Source organism: Spinacia oleracea, chromosome 3 (assembly GCF_020520425.1).
Source record: "Spinacia oleracea cultivar Varoflay chromosome 3, BTI_SOV_V1, whole genome shotgun sequence".
Lineage (NCBI taxonomy): Eukaryota > Viridiplantae > Streptophyta > Magnoliopsida > Caryophyllales > Amaranthaceae > Spinacia > Spinacia oleracea.
Window position 1 is genome coordinate 71,196,551 of NC_079489.1, and position 18,950 is coordinate 71,215,500.

Sequence of the window (18,950 nt, forward strand, 5' to 3'; positions counted from 1 at the left end):
ACCATCAAATAGTTGTAATTACTTTAATTATAGCATATCCTATTTGAAGAAAATGGCGCCTCCCATGGTGAAATTCAAGACGGAGTTTCCAATCCATTTTCAAGACGGAGTTTGAAGTTGAAGCGTCAAGATGAAGTCGGGCCATACTAGATGACATTTAAATCTTATGCATGCTTTAAGATATTTATTGCTTTAAATATGTCTTGATATTATGCATAAGATTGTGGCTTAATTATGTTGCATGATTAAGGATTTTAGTTCACTTAAAATCTACCCAATATAGTAAGAGCCCTAAGTTCCAAACTTTAAAATTGAGTTAAAAGGTGCCTTTCCAAAATAACACTTACTTAGATAACCTTTACATCAATCTAGTAATAGTTTTCCGCCATAGTGAGGTGTTACTTATTGATTCTAAAGGGGTAAGGTACACAATGTTGTGAGTACATTTGTCGATCAATTAGTGATAGTTTTCCGCCATAGCGAGGTGTCACTTCTGATCGTAGTACACAATTGGTTGTGAGTACAAGTTGATTTTGGTTGAACTCAACGATATAAGTAATGAGTCTTTTTATGTCGTGGCAAATGGGATAGGTTTACCTAATAAGTTCTTAGACGTACCTATCAACCAAGAGTAGTTTTCAGACTATTAGCAACGGATTTGCTTACCTAAAATATTTTAGAATTAAGTCAAATCGTGCTTAATTTTTCAATGATTTTGGGGTCTGGATTCATTTTATTCACGCCTGCCTGAACTAAATATTTGGAATAAAATGCCAATGACTTGTTTAAATTGCATGGTTGCTTTAAATTTTCAAGTTATTACTCATGCTAAATGTTTAGACTTTGCATGCTTCAATGTATGTTTTAATTATTGTTTATAATTAAATACATTGCACTGCAGTAAATCCTTTTAGAAAGGTAACAGTAAATTTTCTCGATTGGTAGTGAATCCAAGAACGATTCACGGAAATGAGAGAAAGTGAGCAAGTTAAAATGTACGTTTCTTTTAGCGACTTTTATGGTTGTTTTCGAGTATCAAAGTCGAAGTGGCAAACTGATTGGTGCTTGTGAATTCAAAATACAATGTAGTTTTGAGATCATAAAGCATTGAGTTTAAACGCTCAGCTTTACCAATGATTTACAACCTAATATCTTTGTCCATTTAATTCTCGGATGAGTCTAGTCCCTAGACATTCGAATAGATTGATGCTTAGAGAACTTTAGAAGCTTTGGTAAGATCTTCTAGTTGAAGCAAAATATTGAACATAAATGAAATGGTAATACTGTGTTACAGGAGATCTAGGGATCATACAGTTGCAACTCCAAAAAGGGGGTTGGCTCAGGTGCAGACTGTGTTACATGAGAACGTAGGAGATGGTGGTGGGGATGAAGGGGATCCTCCTTTACTGCAAAGATGAATATTTGCACTTGCAATGTGAGGGGCATGAATGACCCCACCAAGATAGTAGAAATAAAAAAGTTCATTAGTAGGAATAATGTTAGTTTGATGGTGTTAGTGGAAACCAAGGTTAAGCAGCATAATAGTAACAAGATTCAGCATAAGTTGGGTTCAGATTGGAAGTGGGAAGACAATTATGTCTACTCTCCTAGGGTTAGGTTGTGGTTTGGGTGGAAGCATAATGTGATGACTTGCCAGATTACTCAAAAAACTGATCAGTTGATTCATGGGCTCATTACTATTAAAAATGGGTGGGGGGGGGGGGTTTCCACTGAGTTTACAGCAGTATATGGTTTGCATTCTATTGAAACTAGGAGGCCATTGTGGTTAGATTTGCTGAGAATTCATTCTACCACAACTGGCCTTGGCTAGTCATGGGTGATTTTAATTCTGTGTTGTACTCTGGTGACAGAATCAGTGGAAACCCTATCACCCAGGCAGAAACTAGGGATTTTGGAAATTGCCTGGCTAATTCTGACTTGGGTGAGATCAGATGTTGTGGGAGTTTGTTTACTTGGAATAATAAAGGGCATGGAGATCATAGAGTGTGGTCTAGGATTGATAGAGCTTTAGGAAACATTGTGCACACAATATTTTCTGATGCAGTGGTGGAGGTTATGAATCTAGGGATCTCTGATCATTCCCCACTCCTTTTGAAGTATAATCTCAATATGTAGAGAGGAGGTAGACCTTTTAAATTTTTTTAACTATATGGCAGAACATCAGGATTTTCTGAAAGTTGTTAAGGAAGGGTGGTCTGAAGCATCCAATCTTCCTTCACCTTGTTAGCTTGGCATCGTCTTGAACTTCATTCAATAAGCTAACTTTAAGTTCTAAACTAGAAATACTTGAAATAATTAAAAATTACATCAAAATTTCAATGGTACGCAGACCATATTTAAAACTTTACATTCAAAGATAAAACGCTACGCATACCGTATTTAACTATCCTAGATTGGCCATACTAGTCACTTTGAGTACCTGCAATACATAAAATATACATTCTATGCATTCATCCATTCGTATCCTAAAACGAATGGCCCAAATAAATATGAAAGTATTTACATGATTTATTTAAAAATCATGTTCATATAAAACGCGTCCTAAAAGATTAATCAATTCCGAATTATTAATCCTTAGAATTATTCTAATCAAAATTTAATTTAATTAAAATAATGGTGCCCTACGAAAATAATTAAAATAATTATTTCATTTTAATTTCATTAAGCGGCTCCCACTCAAACAAATATTTTAATTTGGATAATTTAATTTTAAATATTTAATTAAACTCACGGCTCGGCCCAAGTTAAATAAAATAATTAAATAAAAATATCCACCGTTTGCCATTTCATGCAAAAATAAAATTTAAAGCCCAAACGAACAAAATAGCCAATTTCGTGCACCATGGGCTAGGCTTGCGCCCAGCCCAACATTGGTAGTGCATTGTGGTCGTACGAGGCCTCGAGGAGCAATGCCCCTGCCTCGCAAAGCCCACCGCAAGCCAAGGCCTGCTGCGGGCTGCTTTGCTTGTCGATGCTCGCAAGCCAAGGCCAGCGTTGTACCTTGCTGACTCGCTACTTCGTCGCTGAGCCAAGGCACAACTGCTGCCTTGCTCGGTGCTTCGGCCAGCGCGCGCTGGCACGCCCAGCTTGCTTGTTGGCTGCCTCGCGTTGCTGCGCCAAGTCACGGGGCAGCGCGCATGAGCTACGCCCAGCCATACGCACCGCACACCCCTCGTTCCGCGCCTTTGGCTTGTGCCCTACGAGCCAATTGATTAAAAAAATTAATTTCACGAAACTTTTTTTGCATGAGTTATTTTTCTTGAAATTAACAAAATTAATCGTTTTTATTTTTGAAAAATAACAAAGTGGGTGATTTAATTAATTTTCCAACAATCCAATTTTGCAAAATTTATTAAATCTTGGCTAACAACATTCAAATTTAACGAACGAACAATGTCAACAAAAATTTGAACATATTTGATAATTCAATACAAAATTTCAAATCGTTCTAAACATTTAAATTTCAGATTTTTATCAATTTGGTTTAAGTGACGATTAAAATTAACGAATCTTATCAAATTTTTAATCCAATAATTTTTATTAAAAAACTGCCACTTATCATGAAATTATATTCCCTTTCCCAATTAACCAAATTTCCAGATCTAAATTATTTTAAAAATCAATTTACGATCTAAAAATCACAAATTTAGGAAAAAATAAAAGTAGGGTTTATACTTAACATTTATGGCCGTAAATTTTACCATAAATTTAAAATATACCCAAGAATAGTAGGGAAAAATTTAAATTAATTCCGATTAGTTTAGGTGGTGCAATTAATTGAAAAACTTTCCAAAATAGTTAATTTAATTCATTAATTAACAAAAACGCCCAAAAACTCAAACTTCGAGGCTTGTTTTTGCGATTCTGTTCACATGAGTTGATCTTATAAATCGTTTTCAATTAGATTAGGGTCAGAAAAATCGAAATTCCGAAATTTTTTGAATTCAGAACATATTCTACGATTTATCCAATAATCCAGAAATATTTCGTAAATTCATGTAAAAATTCAGAAAATTTCCACAGCAACAAAAACATATTAATCATGCTAAAAAGTACTTAAATACATAAGGCTCACGATACCACTGTAGGGGAATACATTTAAATACATATTAACATAGCGGAACAATCCCCTAAGCCAGGAAGCATAAAGTACTGATTAAGCAAACTTACATTCGAAACGTGTGTTCCTTAGTTCAACGATTCACGAACCAGAACAAAGACCTCCAATTGTCTCTCCTCTACTTGGTTCACTAACACGTTCAGATCCGTCTTGAGATTCGTAGCTTAGACGTCACTCAAGAGTTTTTAGCTTTTTGGAAAGAACACATCCATGGAGGCAAAGAGAGAATTGGGGTTTCTCTCTCCTCCTTAGGGTTTGATGTGTAGACTTAAATTGTGTGTGTGAAATACATGTTCTTAGGTTATTAAAATAACCTAGACAATAAGCAACCAACCGACCAAGGCCTAAGGCCATTGGCCGGCCAGCAAGCCCACGGCATTACACACGCACACAGCAAGCTGGGCCGGGGGCCGCTAGCTGATGTGGCTTGCCTTGTGCTTTTGTCCGCGTGCGCCACGTAGCAGCGAGGCCTATGGGCCAGCGCTGCATTGCCATGCACGCTGCGCCCATGGGCCTTGCGCTTGTGCGCTCCGGCTCGTGGGTTGCTTTGATATTGCGATTAAATTATACTTGGACAATTTATTTATCGTTTTGTACTTAACGATCCAATGTTGTACGATACGATTATTTGTCTCGCCTAGCTTACGAATATAGGCAATACGATATACTATTTCACTATCCAATGTTTAATTGTATAATTATGTTTTCCGAACTAATTTCCCGAAAAGCTATTAAATGAATTTCCGATTCATTTAATCCGGTGATCTGTTACATGCCAATGGTGTGACCTTATAGGTTCAGTCAAGAGTAAGTTGTGAGCCTAATATAGATTAGAACTCACTGATCGGAAGCATTGCTCTAGCTAGCTGTTTCGGTCAATTGATCTCACTGAATTAATTGTTCGTAATTAATCTGAACCTTGGTATTGGACTAATACACCTTGGGTGAATAACATATTTCCTTCAAAAACAATAATAAAAAGAAACAGTATTCAGTCGCGAAAGTTCGCATCAAAATAAAAACGAATCGAGCAAAAAAAAAGAGTAAAACAATCGTAGTGCCAGAAAATTTCAGCGCAGAAAATTCGAGCGCTGGAATATTCCAGCGCTGAACATTAAAGCGCTGGAATTTTCCAGCGCTGCTATCTGTCACAAGAAAAATTACACGATTCCAGTCCAGATTCAAAAATAAATTTTTAAAAAAAAACCGCAAAAATAAACGAGTTTTATAACTGATTACCTGCAATAACAAAGGGCTACCCCCGACAGCTCCGCACTTCACATCTTTTTTCAAAGCGTCAGCCCAAAAAATAGTCTCGGCAACCACCATGGGAATCATGGAATACCGACTCTCCATCAAACTGACAATTGCAATCAGTCTCAGGTCTCAAAGCATACTGTCATTATTATGGAATAAGTAGCAGTTTAGCAGGCAAAAACACAAGGCCCTAATACTACATTTCTGTTCAGTTATATTGACGGTAGAGACCCTAAAGTAACTAATGAGCACAGAAAGGTCAACGGCATCTCCGACCAGCATCTCATTGACCTTACTTTCAGACAAACCCAGGAACCTCCCCATCATCTGTTTTCCTTCATCAGCAGTACTAGGGGTCATAGAAAGCGCAGTAACAAGATGACCTAAGATAGCAGCAAATTCCTCAGGTAGGGGAACAATCTCATTATTACGAAAAGTAAATACATGGTGATCAGATTCCCAAAAACCAGGGCAGCATAGATAAAACTAAAATCATTTTTTTTTTGTTGTAATCCTAACAAGGCATCTAAAACATATTCTTTTAGTAACTACTTATCAGTTGGGGTAAGCGAACAAAGCCATTTGCTAAAAACTAGTTTCAAAGACACAGGGGGAACGGGAGTCGACATGGCAGAAACACAAAAAGGAAAAGGGGAGACAATAGGATTCAGAGTACTCAAGCAATTAGATAATGCATGCAAGGGTGAAAAAATTATGGACGTCGCAGTCCCTATTGATGGCCATGCCAAGCAAGCATTCGAGTTTAACTAAAGCGGATATACGAACCTGTAATTTCGCAGAAAAAAGAAGCCAGCGCTGGAAAATTCCAGCGCTGAAATTCAAGCGCTCGAATATTTCAGCGCTGTCAAGTCAAGCGCTGGAATTTTCCAGCACTGGCAAATCAGTTCCGCATAAACTCCATCAGCCACGCAGATTTTGATTTCAAGCTTACTTAAAATTCTTATCTCGCATAAACTCTGTTATAAAGCCATCTATTCTAGGACAGCCAGGATTGTACTATTTTTTCAAAACTCGGTACCCGAACTCGATTTCCGAATAAAAGTTTACTTTGACTCAAATTCTGACAAGCATTGTTGACCCTAAAACTTAAAGTGCATCATTTCCTGTTATGGTTTTCCATTTTATTTTCTGTTTGATTGAGTCGGCATACCTCAAAGAGGTAATACCTCCGACTAAAGAAAAATACTAAAAATGGCCCATTTTCGCAAAAATCAGTGCACGCACAGCGCAAACAAAAGGCGCTAAGTACAAAAAGCAGCAGTATGTATAAACGTCTATAACACGATACGAAAAATGATACATGTCCGAATCAGAAATGCATGTATACAGCCTACTAAGGCTCATCCTCGTCACCATGAGCACCGCAACTCGTGCCAGCACCCTGCGAACTATGCAGACCATCGAACAGGGTCTCGAACTGAGAAGAGTCCCAACTCTGCGTCTGCGGCACAAGCACCCACCCTGCGCGCAAAGTTGGCTGAAATGGCTGAGGCTGCCAACCAGTCTGGAATGACTGAAACGAAGGAACCTGCCAACCCATCTGAGACTGAGGCACCCCGAATGGCCCACCATGGCTCCTCCTAGGCCCAATCGGTGGCCGCATGGGCCTCTGACCCAAACCAACGTCCGAAAAGCACGGCCTAGCATGCGATCTATAGATGCCACGATCACCCTCTAAAGAATGACGATCCCTCCGAGGAGTCCGCATCGGCTCTGGCATACGGGCCTGCAAAACGCCAGTCTGCAAAGTCCATATATAAGTCAGCACATACATAACCACCTGACGAACTAAAGAAAAATTGTCAGGAACCATACCTGAGTCGAGTTCGGGTTGTTACAAGAGAGAGCCGCCCGAGCTGAGGACAACGCGGCCTTTAGCCGGTTGAATACACCACTTGGTCCACCATCCTAGCAGGCACCTGAACAGAAAAATGTTAGTCGTTCTACCAAAAAATATACAATTAGTATGATTGCCAAGCAAACGAATAACATACTACGGGAACATCCACAGGGACCAACGGATGGGGTCCCTCCTCATCAGGAATCACAGGTACCTCCTCTATGATCTTTGACCCGCCCGCCGTCGTATAGCGGACCGTGCAATCAGGCAGCACCCAACCGCTGAGATCAGTAGGCTTAGGCTGCAACACAGACAAATAACAAGTCAAAACACAGCAAAAGAAGGAACACACGTGCATGTCCATAAAGTCCTAAAATTACACGTACCTCGAAGACCGGAGGAAGCAAGATCCGGAGTCGCACAAAGTCAGGATAGCTGTGGTCGAGCATCACGAACTCGCCTGCAGACATACCCCGTCGCAGCACCGCCCGGCGACTAACAAGGATGCCCGTAGGGCGCAGCATACTAGAAGGCGGCGACTGGGGCACCCGGGTAAGTTGTGACGTATGCCAGAGTACACGCTCCCCCAAGAACCAGGCAGGGCCTCTAGGACCCTGGTGTAGACACCTAAATCGTGTCTCCCCATTGGGATGACGACGATACCATTATCCTTGTTACGTGGTTGGAACAACTCCATGCGGAAGTACCAATTGCTAGAATACATTCCAAAATCCAAGAGCCAAAGTCCAATACCCAAGGTTGTTCCCATTTCGGAACTCGGTACGAAATACAATTTCCAAAAATCAATTTCAAAATCCAAGTACAATCTCGCCCAATGGACCACTCCATTGGTTTTACAAGACCTTTTCCAGTCAAAATGACACTAAGCAATCCCAATTCGGGCGCCGACCCACAAAACCGAGCAAGTCGGGCCTCGTCCCGTAAAACCGACTTCAAAAATCGAAACGGCTTGTTTTTAGACGCAAACCAAGCCTTAATCTCCAAGCAATCACTACGTGCCAACTTCGCACAATTCGTACAAAGGTACACCCATTACAAGCCAAATACAAGGACGGCATCTGCGTCCTTGTTTGGCAGCTTTTGCGCCACGTCAGCAGCGCCTGGCGCAGCTGCTGCGCTGGACGCTGGTGTCAGCTGGCGTTTAGCTACAAATTTTCCTATTTAAACCCCTAATTCTGATCATTTAGGGAGGGCATATCGAAAACAGAACGTCGTAATACAAAAATTGCCACTCAAATCAAAATACAAAAACTCTTCAAAAATCTCATACAATCTCAAAGTTCTAAGCAATTGGGAGCTCCAGAAGGAATTCTAGCCTAAACCTAGCTAGGTATTTCCGAATCCCAATCCTAATCTACAATGTTTCTATGATTTCTATTTCAAAATGATTAGTAAAGTTGGCACTTTTATTCTTAAAAGTGTCACTTACAACAATCATATACTTTTGCAAAATCCACACTTTATGTGATACAAATACAAAATTTCAAGATTCAATGATCTTTAAGGTTGTTTGTAATCACTTCCTTAAACTAGAATCATCTTCAAAATATGGAGTAATCAAAGATGAGGTCTTTCTAATGTTTAAAGGTCTAATCTTTGAGATTCAAGACTCCATTTTTCAATATACAAGTTCAAGTTTCCAAATTTCAAGATTCAATGATGTTTAGGGTTGTTTGTAATCACTTCCCTAAACTATGATCATTTCAAAATAGGAGCATATTAAAGATAAAGCCTTTTTAACATTAAAAGGTCCAATCTTTGAGATTCAAGACTCCTAAGTTAAATATTTCAAGTTCAATATTTCAAGTTCAATACTTCAAGATTCAATATTTCAAGTTTAATATTTTAAGTTCCATATTTCAAGTTCAATTTCTATGTTCAAAATCCAAGACACTTTATGTTGAGAAACTTGACCTAAAGTTAAGATTTTAGATTTGAATCCGTGTCGGACGCACTTATTTTTAAGGAGTCGTTTGGCGTTCGGATCTCATGTGCTATAGTTCCATTTCTATATCGCACCTTTCAATTATGCACTTCAATAACGCAGTTTCAATTAACCTTTTCAATATTGCACCTTTCAATTCCGCACTTTTAATTATGCAACTTTACTTGCCTAGTCCTTCTAGGCAATGTGGTTTCCCACCTAGTCCCTTTCTAGGTGGTGATGTACTTTACTAATTATGCACTCATTTTCTATTGTGATGTTGCTTTACTTGTTTATTGCTTTCATCACCTCACATGCTAAATACAATAAAATACAAGGTTACACCACGCTTAACAAAGATAATTTCTTGGACAAACCGATCTTAGGTTCCCTTAAATTAACTTTAAAGAAAAGTGGTCACGATACAAAGTAGAAATTCTATTTGTTCAAAGTACTAAATCCGAACCCACATAGTGTCATAAATAGGGTTATTCGAAATTGTTTTGTGCCATGCATTTGAATAATTTCTAAAGCTCGCGGAATAAGAATCTCGTTCCCTTGCCCGGATCTCACCCATCCGTTTCTAAGATTCAATGCCTTATCCTAATAGAGTCACTTTTTGGTCTTTCCAAATGGGACCCTTAAAAATGTTTGGTGGCGACTCCTTTAAAATCCAAAAATACAAAGGTTCTAAAACCGCCCTCGTAGGGGAATACGCTACGAAACGTAAGAAAAAAAAAACCCTTTGACGTCGGGTCTCCACTAACGTCTCAGTCTCCTCTAACCCGGCCCAGCAGGACCAACTCACCTGTTTGCAAAACCAAAAATAAACAGGTCAAGTAACTCGCATAAAACGAGATAAAGTAAGTAAGAAAAACTAATGATACTTACCAAGTCAGGGCGCCCAGCAACGATCATATCCCAGAACCTCTCCATGGGTGGGCGTCTCATCAGCTTCCCGGCCGTGCCCCACCAGAAAGTCGTAGGGTAACCTCCGGCCACTCTACGGGACCGAGGGGGAAAGAATGGCAGGCGCTCAAAATCCCACAGCTACAGAAAAACAGTAAGAAACTATAATTAAGTATGCAGTTCATTTAGCACTGCTAAGTAAAGAATATACAATACGTACCTCCATGAGTCGTGGCACAGCGCATAGAGAAATAGGCCTCATGGGCCTGTCTGGAGCGTCCATGACCCGCACATCCACACTCATATGGCTAATCAGGTTCGCATAGGCTGCCTCGCCATAGCAGAACGAACCTAACATAGACAGCTCCCGCACCAATGAGATTAGCCAAGGATCCACCCTCTCATAACGGTTCGACAAGATCGTCGAACTCAAGAACAATAAGTAGAATATGCGAGCATACATCCTCGCAGAAGCACCGGAAGGGCGGCTCTTCGCCAAAAAATCCACCAGCAAGGAGTAAGGCATCTCCATCCCCTTGTACTTGGCCACCTATACGGCCAACTCCTCCCCAATACACTCCCTAACCGTCTTCTGTGACGGCATAACTGTATCCCTAACAATGTAAGGCGGGGTACCCGGAAAAGACAGACCCGTAAGGGCGGTGTAGTCCTCGGGAATAATAGTCATCTCCCCCATGGGAAGTGAAAAGTGGTTGTGGTGTCCCACCACCACTCCAGAAGCAGGCGAACGAACCGCCTAGATGCATTGGGGCCCACGACCTCCCTGAAGACGCACACCGTCGGATACAAGGGGCATGCCTCCACTACTGCACGAGTCCGCTCATCCAGTTTCTCCAAGCGCTCCACGAAAATCAACCCACCATAAGGTCGACAAGCCATATCTGACTCGGCCTTTCCGGCACGAAATCGGGACACCAAATGATGCTCCAGGTCGTGGTGAAGGTCGACCCCGTCATACTCCAACGGGCCTAGCCAAGCAGGCTTGTCCTCGGGATCAGGATCCCCTCCAGACTCCAATGGAGGAAACGAAGAGACATTCCTCGCCCTCCGAGAGCCCCGAACAGGTCGATACGTGCCCTCTCGCCTCATCGGACGAGAAGAAACCATCCGTGGCTGCATGACATTGTCTGAAGTCTCCCCCTCAGTGGAGGATGAACTACCTTCTAACATACTACATTTCGTAAAAAATACGAAAAGCATAAGGCATCACACCTCGAATTCAGCAATGCAAAGCAATTACGTTCTAAAATCCCAAACACAGCAAGCTAGTGGCATCAAACAATTTCGTTCCCTAAGTACGAGCATGTTACTAAGTTCACAAGTAATGGGGTTCATACATACGAAATCGACCACAAACTATTCCAAACATCAAAATCATGCATTTTCTATCATCCATAGACCATGTAGACTGCAAACAAAGCACCAAAAACACCTACATTGCATTCCAATATCAACTCATACGCACACTTGGGGGCTAACTTTGACCAAATTCAAAATTGGTCAAAATAAACATACTTGTAGAAAATAACATGCTTAGGCACTCATACATGTTATAAACATCACATACAAGCAAACAATTGCAAGAAATTGGGGCAAGTATCAAAAACCCCAATTCAATTTGGGCATGAATATTATACGAAGTTACTTACATATATGTGATTTAGATCAACTTGGGAGCAATTTTGGTGAAGAAATCATGCAAAATCGAGCAGAAATGATGAAGAACGAGCGAGAGAGAATGCGAAAATTGCGAACAAGCAGCAGCAGAAATGGTGAACTGCCACTGCGTTGTTTGCATTTAAAGAAGACGTGCGCAGGAATTTTCCAGCACTCAAATTCAAGCGCTGGAATATTTTAGCGCTCAAATACAAGCGCTGGAGTTTTCCAGCGCACAATTGTTCCATTCCGACAAAATGTTGGGCCACCTATCCCCATTTATTATCAAATAAACCGCCTAACCTTGTTCCATTTTGCTTCCCGCGGAAAAGTAACGGTATTTCAAAAAACTTCTAGACATTATTCTGGCGGCCCACTGAAAGGTCACTGCGTTTCGGGATTACCTTAACCCATTAAGGTGACGGTTGTTTAAAAAAAAGAATTTCGAAACTTATTTTCAAAAAAAAAAAGTCTGCATTCTGAAAAAATCTGTATTCTAAACAATAAGGCATTCTGAAAAATTCCTTATTCCGTTTCGAGGTTTATTCATTCCTCGATTAAAAATGTCACTATTCCGTATTCCGTTTCGAGGTTTATTCATTCATCGCTTAAAAATGTCACAATTTTGTATTCTGTTTCGAGGTTTATTCATTCCTCGCTTAATAATGTCACTATTACGTATTCCGTATTCTGTTTCGAGGTTTGTTCATTCCTCGCTTAAAAATGTCACTATTCCGTATTCCGTATTTCGTATTCCATTTCGAGGTTTATTCATTCCTCGCTTAAAAATGTCACTATTTTGTATTCCGTATTCCGTATTCTGTTTTGAGGTTTGTTTATTCCTTGCTTAAAAATGTCACTATTCCGTATTCCGTTTCGAGGTTTATTCATTCCTCGTTAATAAAAATGTCACTATTCCGTATTTCGTATTCCGTTTCGAGGTTTATTCATTCCTCTCTTAAAAATGTCACTATTCCGTATTCTGTATTCCGTATTTTCCATATTCTGTCATTCTGTATTTCATATTCTGTGGTCTATATTCCATTTTGTATCTTGTATTTTATTCTAAAAAAAGTCAAGTTTAGTGTCTTCGATGACTCTGTGAGAAGTCAGTTCAAGTCAGTAGATTCCCAATGACTCGTGAGGGAGCTATTGACATTCCCAGTGATGACCCTTCAATCAAATGTTATCACTCGGGGGCTCGGGAGACCCTCGTTCGGACTTGGTTTTAACCAGGTTAGGTCCCAGACGCATTCCGTCTACCAATACTTTGATTGTTGTCTTACTCAGACTCAATCAAAGTGGGGGCTAACTGTAGACGCCTACATTTGTCCCTAGGCCCGACATGGTGTGTTCGATGATGAAACCAAACACCGCTTGACTAAGCTTTCCTAAATATGTCACGAACGATCCATGACTGACTAATATCCCGTAAACCATATTTCCATTTTTAGAAACTACTATGTATAGTAACTATTATGCCTGAACGCGGCACGGAATAGCAACCGTATAAGATAAAATATCTAAGTGTTTAAATCGCATTACGATTTATCGTTGGATAAGGGCTAAGAGTTGCATCCCAACTCGTATTCCTAAGGATAGAAATCGTGAGTAAGGTTCGGTAAAAAAACCGATAAGACTGGAAAAGTGAAGTAAAACACCAGCGCTAGAAAATTCTAGCGCTGCCATTCTAAGCGTCATTATTTTCCAGCGCACAAATCCTAAGCGATGTTAAATTCTAGCGCTTCAGTTTGTTCCTTACACAATCACGCAAAGATAGAATTGATCTAGTTGTCACCAGATGGCGCAGAAATTTCAAGCGCTAGAAATAACCAGCGTTCTTGATCCAAGCGCTGGAATTTTCTAGCGCTGTACGGATCTCAGTTGGAAAATTCCCATTTCGAAGATTTATCTTATTCTGGCCTATTTTACTATAAATAGGGCCTCTGAAAACCGGAAAATAACACACATTCCTAACCCTAAACCCTTAAGCTTGAGTATTGACCGAAGCTTTTCTCTGTCCCGTATTCGTGTGTCTGCCGCATTTAACACAATGTTAAGAAGACCCTGCCCACATGATCGCCTGATAGCCTGAATACTGAAACCTAAACACAATCCCTAAGCCTAAAATACTCAAAACTCTGGAAGAATCTCGTCCCACAGTTAGTCAGTCATCGGAAAGTTCTAAAGACAAACGGAAAGCTAGCAAAGTCAAGTGGTAGGTGTTCCTGAGAACCGCAGTAAAGCCTACGCTTTGCTGTAACTTGAATCTATACTTTTATTGCTTTCGTCACCATATAAATCTGTTAACTTTAATTTGATATATTGTTCATGCCTAAATAAGATAACTCTTGGACAAATTGGTTTATTGTTAGACACCTTGAATCAATCTAAATCAGCGTTTTAACATCTGTTTAGTAATATCTGTGCATTAAAATCAATCAAGAGTAGTAATGTAGCATCACGCATGTCCCATAATCGTCACAATTGAACTAGTAAGGACCGCGCCGCGTGGGGTAATGCTGGGCACTCCCCATATTAGTAAACGTCCCCCGAATTCTCAATCTCTGCTCTCTGGATGTACGTTGAGGGATCTCCACACCAGAGATCACAAGAGAACCTATGGCCAGTGTGAGTAAAATATGTTTGCACTCCATGCATATCACGATAACCGGGTTTTGTCAGTTTTCTTAAACTGAATGGCGACTCCTACAGACTAGTAAAAAGAGGCTAACGCCCACAGTTAGTTCCTGTTTACTTAATATGTGTGCCACATCCAGAGGGGAAAAGTCGTGCGGACCCCCTCACACTCACGGCTCGTCGGAACCCATAAGAGGTTTGATCAAGGGAAAAACTAGGTCGTTACTAGCTTTCCTAAATAAAACAAATTACCTAAACTAACCACTAAACACAAGTAAAGAGGTAAGTAAGGGTCGGAATCCACAAGGACTAAGGTGCGCTAATTTATGCTAATCGAACAACAAGCTAGGTCGCAATAGGGTTGTAAAAAGTCAACTAACCAACTAAAACTAACTAACTACCAAAGGACAAACATGGTCAAGTAATGAGATCAAACACCAACAATAATGAAACAAGTATACGAGCAACAATTAAGAATGATGATGCATAAGCAAAGTATGAATGATGCGTTGGTTAGAAATAGATCCCCAAATGAGTCCCGCCTTGGATCAACTCTTAGAATAGTCGAATGCGAACTCTCGTCCTACACACAAGTACCCTGAGGTCACGGTTAAGCACAAACCAAACAATAGTCAACTTAGGTCACGATCCCTCGATTTTCCTAAAGTCAACTGCCCCAAAATCTAAGTCATACACAAGTAGCTAATTTGCATACAACAAAGTTTGAGTATGCTCAAACAAACAACAATTTAATCATGCAACATCACCAAATTCAAACTCATTTACCCAAATCAATCATTGTTAGGTTTTCACCCAAACGGCCAAACCCTAACCAATAAACTACTCCATCAACATAAAAATATGAAATTTATAGAAATTAACAACTAAAAACATGATTCTAAACAATAACAACAACTAATCTAAACATGAATCATTAAACTAAAAAAAACAATTAAACTAATTAAAATGATAAATAATCAAAACAATAAATGAAGAGAGAGATAGAAATTTCTCATTGATTAATGGTGGATATCTTCAAACCAAATTGCCACTCTTGAATTCAAAAACCTCAATTTTCATTGATTATCTCTCATTTTCTCTCACCAAAAAAAACTAAGGAAAACCTTAAAAATTAGAGACTAAGACAAAAATATGTACATGGTTTTTTTTTTTGTCATGAACCAAAGATTAAGTATTTATACTACCTTCTAAAAAATAAAAATAGAGTAAAAAAAAGGGAAAAGAATTAAAACAAAATGAAAAGATATTAAAGGAAAAAAAATGAAAAAGAGAAAAAAAATGAAAAGGGAACGAGAATGATCATCAGCAACTAAAACTCTCCTCCCAAATTAAAGGAGTTTGTCCTTTTTCCAAAACCAAAAACGCAGACCCATTCTTCCAATCAGGCCTTCAGGCCCATTTTCTTCGTGCTCCCCTTCGTTTGTTTGTCTTCTTCGCTGCTGCAATAAAACAGCACCGTGGGATTGCTCCCTCGTTATCATCATCAAACGTCGAGCATCATCCAATCATCACTGTTCAATCTCAACGGCAATCACAATCAGCCCATCCTCATTCAATTCGATCACGGTCGTTCATCTTCATTCTCGCCCCCTACAAACCAATCTCACCCCCTTGATCTCATCATCTTTATCAACATGATTAGATTATGGCCTTCCTTAGCTTCTCAAATCAAATCCGTTCAATTCACGGTGTATGGAAGAAATCGAGGTACAAGATCACCCCAAAACAACACGGCCACGTGACCTTCATTAATTCCGTACCAATTTGAGGGATGCAACAGGTTCGGTCGAACTAATTAGGTGTTTGGTCGGACCGAATTGTGGTTTGGGCGAACTCATGGAAAGTTCGGTCGGACCCGACCTTTGCAGGAACTTCTCTAACTTTTGGGTTCGGGCGAACATAATTACGGGTTCGAACGAACACAAATCCTCTGTTTTTGCTATGTATTTGGTTGTGGTTTTGGGCATTTTGGTCTTGTTGTTGTGCTTGGATATTCCTGGATCTTTGTAAAGTGTTGCACGATTTTCCGTGAGGTTGCAGGGAAGAGCTGGGTTGTGCGGTAGGTGGGTGTAGCGTTGTTTGGCGGTGCTTGTTGGCGGAGCAGTGATAGTGGTGGTGGGCGAATGGGCTGGTGTTGGTTGATATGGAGAGAAGTTAGTTGAAATGTGGTGAAGATTAAGAGATGGTGTGGTGTAGGATAGATAGTTGTGAATTGTGCTCAAATGCCCGCCTAAACCTTGCAATTTGCTCGGCTCTTGAAACTCGGCCCGAACTTTGATACTCTAACCTACATAAATTAAAAAAGAAAATGAGGGGAGAAATAAAAATAAAACGAAAATAAATAATAATAATAATAATAATAATAATAATAATAATAACAATAACAATAATAATAATAATAACAATAATAATAATAATAACTAAATAAAAAGAAATGGAAATAGAAATAAAAATGAAATATTCATAACGAAAACTAAATAATTAAACTATAAAAACTATTGAAACAAAGAAAATGAAATAAATTAAGAACATAAGAGCTAAAAACTAATAAAAATTGTTAAATAAACTAAACTAAGGTGTAGACACCTACTTTTGTCCCCATTCCCGAAAGGGAAGGTTCGATGATGAAAACGTAAATCTCCACTTGACAACGCATCTCCTATAAAATAATGAATCTCAAATCCCCTTTTCATTTCACCTGAAACCTGCTATTTATGGAAACCCTCTAAAAATAGTAACTTCCGTAATTACAATTTATAGCTTTGATTTCGAAAACATCTGTAGCTACTCCCAATGACAAAGTGAGGGAGTTTCTACGCCTCTTTAGATCCTTCCAATGACAAAGTGAGGAAGTTTCTATACTATCCGTTGACAAATCCCAATGACACGTGAGGGATATGTCGACACTTCAAGTGATGACCCTTAAGTCAAATGTTATCACTCGGGGGCTCGTGAGACCCTCGCCAAAACAGGTCACATACACCATGGCTTGTGTGGCGCACTCCGTCCAGTACTTTGACCATCGTCTCATCCCGAGACTCAGTCAAAGTGGGGGCTAACTATAGACACCTACCTTTGTCCCCATTCCCGAAAGGGAAAGGTTCGATGATGAAAACGTAAATCTCCACTTGACAACGCATCTCCTATAAAATAACAAATCTCAATTCCCCTTTTCATTTCACCCGAAACCTGCTATTTATAGAAACCTGCTATTTATGGAAACCTGCTAAAAATAGTAACTGCCGTAATGGGTAGTTGTTAAAAGTGGCAAGTCATAAAAGATAGAAACATGTCAGAATTAGGTGTTGCACTCCAACATAAATCCTAAATGAGATAGAAATTGCGAGAAAATCCTATTCCTAATAAGATTCGAAAGTAAGAGTCACGTATTAATTAAAATCCTAACGAGCCTGGAGTTCGTAACGGAACCAGACGCATCCCGTCACAAGGTTAATACGCACTAAAGGACTCAATTAAATCTCAAATACTCCGGATTCTAGGAATCCGAATCTGACTAAGAAAACAGCCCAGACCCTGTAGACACCTACTTTTGTCCCCATTCCCGAAATGGAAATGTTCGATGATGAAAACGTAAATCTCCACTTGACAACGCATCTCCTATAAAATAACGAATCTCAATTCCCCTTTTCATTTCACCCGAAACCTGCTATTTATAGAAACCTGCTATTTATGGAAACCTGCTAAAAATAGTAACTGCCGTAATGGGTAGTTGTTAAAAGTGGCAAGTCATAAAAGATAGAAACCTGTCAGAATTAGGTGTTGCACTACAACATAAATCCTAAATGAGATAGAAATTGCGAGAGAATCCTATTCCTAATGTGATTCAAAAGTAAGAGTCACGTATTAATTAAAATCCTAACGGGCCTAGAGTTCGTAACGGGCCCAGACGCATCCCGTCACAAGGTTAATACGCACTTAAGGACCTAATTAAATCTCAAATACTCCGGATTCTAGGAATCCGAATCTGACTAAGAAAAACAGCCCAGACCCTATTTTCAACGCCTGGCTCTGGGCGCCGAAATCTTCGGCGCCCAGGCCTGGGCGCTGAAAATACCTGGTACGTGTTTTTTCCTAATTCCTCGTGGATTAGAGTTCTGCAATTCTATCTTTCCACGAACTCTTTTCTATAAATAGGGCCTTAAGTTCGACGTGTAAAGAGACACACAACACACAATTATAATCTGAGTATTGACTCTAAACCCCTAAGCCTAAGCCTCACGCTGCAAAACTGATCACGCGTTCTGTCGCAATCGATCCATAAATCGAACAGAACGTATACCACCTGTACAAAAAAGAAAGATATAAGAAGAATGCACAAATAAAAGGTGCATACCGCCTGTACTCCCTCAGGGAGCGGAGCATGGAAGACCCGGTCTTCCGGGAAAGTCTCCACAATCTCGGATCCACTCTCTCCGGTATACGAGATCCGAGCATCGGGAAGCACCCACCCCCCTAACGAAGGGTCAGGATACTCCTGC

General features: G+C 39.8%; 1 long non-coding RNA gene across 1 annotated transcript; it reads right to left on the reverse strand.

Moving 5' to 3' along the window:
• Nucleotides 1–6,619: 6,619 nt before the first annotated feature.
• Nucleotides 6,620–16,706, reverse strand: LOC130470390 (uncharacterized). Its single transcript, XR_008930611.1, has 6 exons — nt 10,334–16,706; nt 10,096–10,254; nt 7,646–10,012; nt 7,414–7,560; nt 7,235–7,338; nt 6,620–7,160 (listed from the first exon to the last, which is right to left on the reverse strand). It is a non-coding gene; the product is annotated as an uncharacterized lncRNA (long non-coding RNA).
• Between the last annotated feature and the right edge of the window lie 2,244 nt (nt 16,707–18,950).